Here is a 5,879-nt window from a genome sequence, read left to right as displayed (position 1 = left end):
ATGGACCATCACACAGTGGAAATGTGTACTGTGGTCAGATGAATCAGTATTTCAGGTATTTTTTGGGAGGAATGGACGCCGTGTGCTCCGGACCAAAGAAGAAAAGGATCATCCAGGCTGTTACCAGCAACAAGTCCAAAAGCCAGAGTCTGTCATGGTATGGGGTTGTGTCAGTGCCCTTGGCAAAGGTAACTTGCACTTCTGTGAAGGCACCATTAATGCTGAAAAGTACACTGTAAAATTTTTTTTTGCGATTTTGTTATTTCAACAATTTTTTTTTCAGTAGAGATAACTAGATTGTCCAGACAACAAGGCATTTTAAGTTTTCTTGTCCTCAACTAGACTGAAAGTTAAGTGAACAAGTATAATTGTTGTTTTAACTCAAAAACATATGTTGAAATAACTACACTAGATTTTCTGTTGAATGAACAAGTATAATTGTTGTTTTAACTTAAAAACATAAGTTGAACTGTTCTGGATTTTACTCCAATTATACTTTAGTATATTTATTTAACTACAGTAAACTAAACTTAATCTACTATGTGCAGCTGATTTATATACAACACTCTAATTATATAGATATGAGCACATTTATTTTACTTACCGTATTTAATACGTACCATTCCACACCATATAAACCAAGTCTTAATTCAAGGAGTCAATGAGTAAAGAGTTTTTGTATTAACACGGCTAGTGAAAACAGCGCCATCTGGCGGAGAGGATAATTATGTACATCCAGGAAATGCACGTGCTGTATGCGCGCCCCCGTATCCCCTCCCCCACCGACTGACAGACCAGACGCCATTTCCATTCAATCGCAATGCTGAGCAATTGAGTAGTGTTTACACTGGCATAGTGTTTTATCTCATTAACAGTGTGAAGTTTATAACATTATATTGTGGTAGGATGGTATGTGTGTGTGTGTGTGTGTGTGTGTGTGTGTGTGTGTGTGTGTGTGTGTGTGTGTGTGTGTGTGTGTGTGTGTGTGTGTGTGTGTGTGTGTGTGTGTCCGTGCGCACCTAAACTTAGAGATATCTTCTTTGACTCGCGGTGCAGAGCGGAGGATAGAAACAGGCGACTGAGGCGAGAGAACTTTTTTACAGGGAAATATTATAAAGTAAGTGTTTTATCTCATTTACCATTTGTTTTTCATGATTTATTGATTTATACCAATATGTAACTTATATGCTGTGCGTGTTTAAACGAGCCAAAACTTTTCTCTCAGGGGACATGACTCACCGTGCAGTGCAGACATGGAGTTTACTTTTAACCAAGATAACACAAAGTAAGTTACGTGTTTAACCTCATCTACAAAGTGCATTTATGACATTATATTGTTTTATAATTATATTTGTGTGTGTGTGTGTGTGTGTGTGTGTGTGTGTGTGTTGTGCTCCCAGAGCCGTTGAAATACAGAGTTCCTAACGTTACACGCTTTTACCTCGCGGGGTTCATGGAGCTCTCAACAACTCGCGCCGTCTATTTGTTCGAATGGTTGGAGGTGGACAGCAGTTTCACTATATTTGCTGCAATTTCTGGTAAATATTAACTTTATGAATTTAAATAATATCAAATTGTGAAATTTGAAGTATTCAGCCCTAATTAAATCACATTGAGTCATTGTACAGTGTAAACATTGCAACATGTTGTCAATAAGCCTATAAAAGGTTTTTTTTTTTTTTTTTTTTTTATGTTTTTATGTTTTTATCTATTGCTCCTTGACAAGAAACTGAACTGGTTTACAGATCGGATGAAACTACATCTCGCTTCACTGCATGGTCTCTCTCTCTCAGATCGCCATCAGATACAGATAAGTTTCATGAAACTCCTTGAAAATTATTAAATGTGAGTTTGAATCGATACAGGTAAAATAAATAACTATTAAAGGGTAAGTTCACCCAAAAAGGAAAATTACCTCATGATTTACTCACCCTCAAGCCATACTAGCCATACCTCCAGACGAATACAATCGGAGTTATATTTTAAAAAAAATCTAAAGCATTATAAATGGCAGTGAATGGCAGTCCAAATTTTTAAGCCTAGAAAAAAGTGCATCCATCCATTGTAAAAGTAATCCACATGGCTCCAGGGGGGTAAATAAAGACATTTTGATGTGAATCGATGGGTTTGTGTAAAAAAAAAAAAAATCCATATTTAACAAGTTATAATGTAAAATATGTAGCTTCTGGCGGGACGGCCTTCCGTATTAAAGTTACGGAAAAAGTGTAACTGGCACGGCGATGTCGTCGGACGTAGAGGGGAAGAAAAACGCAACTGGCGCAGCGACGGCATCGGACATGGTGTAAAAAAAAACGTAATTGCCGCGACGATGACGTCGGACGTGGCGTAAACCTTTTGAACTTCGAGAGGCATTATACTTATTTCGTAAGTTGAAGGCGGTTTGCCAGAAGCCTTTATTAACCCCCCGGAGCCTTCTGGATTATTTTTATAATGGATACAGGGCTTGTGTGTGTGTGTGTGTGTGTGTGTGTGTGTGTGTGTGTGTGTGTGTGTGTGTGTGTGTGTGTGTGTGTGTGTGTGTGTGTGTGTGTGTGTGTGTGTGTGTGTGTGTGTGTGTGTGTGTGTGTGTGTGTTTTAAATATAATTTATTCTGAAGCAATATGCTGACCAGTATTCAATCAGCTTTGACATATTTAAATCTACATATTTGTGACTTTTTTAATTATTATTTTTTACCTTATATAAAGGGCATTTCCCCTCTAATTAAATATAGGCTATGCTTCAGGTTTCATTTTATATTGTAAAATTTGATCCAAACATTAATTTAAAATAAGACACTATAAGGGCTGTTACCAATCACATTAAATAATTTACACTGAAAAATTTAATTTGCATTAAATAATGTTTTGAAATTTGTATTTTTGGATAGACCAATAATGTTTAAACATCAAACCAAACCTCCAGTAGGTGGTAGCAGGTGGCCGTTTTAATGAGTGAGTCATTGAGTCGTTCATTCAAACGATTCATTCAAGCGCTGAATCGTTCAGTAACACACATGTTGCTGTGACGTGTTGCGGTTCTGCTGTGAATGATTTTCACTGCTGAAATAGAACAAAACATTAAATATTGCTTCTTAAATGTAAGTGACTTTAAGGGAATGTTAATTTAAGTGAATGTTAATTAATTGTTTTGCTATGAACTGTCATATGAAGTCAGTGTCATTTTCAGTCGTGGTGGTATTCAGGAAAACAGGTCAAGTGTTGTAATGTCTTCTCTAGAGGCTGCACAAGTGTCAACAGCGCGACCTTGTTATCGTCAGTTCATTATATATTATTATCCACTATCAATCGCCACTTACACTAAATTAATGCAATCATTCTTGCATTTTGGTGATTCGCTAGCTATTTTTTGTTTTAATCAGGTCCATCGGGCAAGTAAAATTCTCTTTCACTTGTCCCTTCGAAAAATCCACAAGCGTTAATGTCGAGCCCTGGGATAGATGCACTTTTTTTCTGGGCTTCAAAATTTGGGCAGCCATTCACTGCCATTTATAATTTTTGGATTAGCCAGAACTTTTTTTAATATAACTGATTCAGGGCTCGACATTAACGCTTGTCTGGGACAAGTGAAAGAGAATTTTACTTGCCCGATGGACAAGGGCCTGATTAAAACAAAAAATAAACTAACGTTAGCGAATCACCAAAATGCAAGAATGATTGTGCATTAATTTAGTGTAAGTGGCGATCGATAGTGGATAATAATATATGATGAAATGACGATAACAAGTTTGCGCTGTTGACACTCGTGCAGCCTCTCGAGGAGAAATTACAACACTAGAGCCATTTAAGCTGTTTCCTGAATACAATCACGACTGAAAGTGACTCTGAGTTCATATGACGGTTCCATAAACATTACATTAACATTCACTTAGTCACTTACATTTTAGATGCAATATTGAGTGTGTTTGTTCTATTTCAGCAGCGAAAATCGTTCACAGCAGAACCGTAACGCGTCTCACAGCAACTGAACGATTCAGTGTTTGAATAAATCGTTTGAATGAACGACTCAATGGCTCACTCATTAAGACGGCCACCTGCTGCCACCTACTGGAGGTTTAGTTTCATGTTTAAACATACTTTCTAACATTTGTATTTGTCTATTCAAAACTACAAATCTCAAAACATTATTTAATGTAGTTGTGATTTTTCAGTGTAAATTATTTTATTTGATTGGTAACAACATAATAACATTGGTTAATGTATTGATCAAATTTAACAATATAGAATGAAACCTGAAGCAGAGCCTTTATTTAATAAGATTAGGGGGAAAATCCCCTTTATAAAAGGTAAAAATATCATACATTTCAAATGATTCAATAATTTTTTTAAAATCACAAATATGCATATTTAAATATGTCAAAGCTGATTGAACACTGGGGAGAATATTGCTTCAGAATAAATTATATTTACAACGCACACACGCACGGAAAAACAAAAAAATATCGAACTTTTTTCCGGACAAGCACATTTTTTATTTGGCCAAGTGAATGAACGATTTACTTGTCCGAAGGACAAGCACATGAACATGCTTAATGTCAAGCCCTGTGATTGTATTCGTCTGAAACAAGAATATAATACACCTAGGATGGCTTGAGGGTGAGTAAATCATGGGCTAATTCTTACATTTGGGTGAACTAACCCTTTAATATGACAGTGGTTTTAAATGTTGTTTTTGTTGCTTTTTTGCATTTGAATATTGCACTTTACTAGTAGATACAGCATGAAATAAACATGTATGAACATCAGAGAATATGTTTAAAGATACAGTACAATGTATGAAATCTGTATTGTCTCATGTAATCGCAGTGTTTCAACTGCGCAAACGTTAATAAACATCAATAAATAGCTTTTAAGCAATGTCATGTCACATTTACCTCAGAAAAAATATTCTGTCAGCTAGAAAAAGTATATTTAGTATATTGCATAGTTATTGTATTGCTGTTCTTTAGTATTTAATGTATGTTTGAATAAATATTTTATGACAGCACCACTTGAAATTTGTATCTGTGTCTCATTTTTTTCCAGCCAGATGATGATGAGAGAGACATTGTTCATGGGGTTAATGTAGGGCATCTTGACCATGAGTGAGGACATCAGACATGATAGTGCCTTCCCAGATGATGTTGTGGATGTGGATGTCATACTAGACGGAGATTGTGGTCATGGATCTAGAAGATGCCCTAAATGCCTTTGCCACACTGTTTGGGCTCGAGCTATGAGGTTATCCAACTTTTTATTTTATTTTTATTTTTAATCTAGGTTTAATGGTTGGGGAGAGCTGCAAAGCTGAAAAATGCAGTGAGGTAACACTGGTGCATATGTGCTGTTTATGCTCATTGATAAATGTACTGAAGCTTGAGAGCTTAAACATTGTAAATTAAAATGAACTTAAATTAAATTTAAATTAAAATGGTATAAAGCCAAATCAGAGGTGTTTAACAGTCTGTGCCGTTTCTTTTTGCAATTTTCTGAAGAAAGGACATTTCAGACCTTTTGTGTGGTTGTTTTTGGTGTTTGTTTTTGCAATAAATATAAATGTGTACTGATATGTGTTGCTGTGATTTTAATTTGCTATAGGTTTTATTCTAAATCAAATGTAATTTACAAATCAATATAGTAATGCAATTAATACTTATTAAAGCAGCTTTGCAACCAACTAAAGTGAAGTTATGATGACTAGAACATTTAAGTTCAGAAAACTGAAGTGAAGTTATGATGACTAGAACATTTAAGTTCAGAAAACTGAAGTGAAGTTATGATGACTAGAACATTTAAGTTCAGAAAACTGAAGTGAAGTTATGATGACTAGAACATTTAAGTTCAGAAAACTGAAGTGAAGTTATGATGACTAGAACATTT

At 35.4% G+C, this 5,879-nt stretch overlaps 1 long non-coding RNA gene across 1 annotated transcript; it reads left to right on the top strand.

Moving 5' to 3' along the window:
* The first annotated feature begins 942 nt into the window (after positions 1–942).
* LOC137092932 (uncharacterized) lies at positions 943–5,566 on the top strand. Its single transcript, XR_010908357.1, has 5 exons — positions 943–1,117; positions 1,226–1,285; positions 1,401–1,538; positions 1,727–1,845; positions 5,046–5,566. It is a non-coding gene; the product is annotated as an uncharacterized lncRNA (long non-coding RNA).
* The last annotated feature ends 313 nt before the right edge of the window (positions 5,567–5,879 follow it).

This window comes from Pseudorasbora parva, chromosome 2 (assembly GCF_024679245.1).
Source record: "Pseudorasbora parva isolate DD20220531a chromosome 2, ASM2467924v1, whole genome shotgun sequence".
Lineage (NCBI taxonomy): Eukaryota > Metazoa > Chordata > Actinopteri > Cypriniformes > Gobionidae > Pseudorasbora > Pseudorasbora parva.
This window is presented reverse-complemented; position numbering and strand designations above follow the sequence as displayed.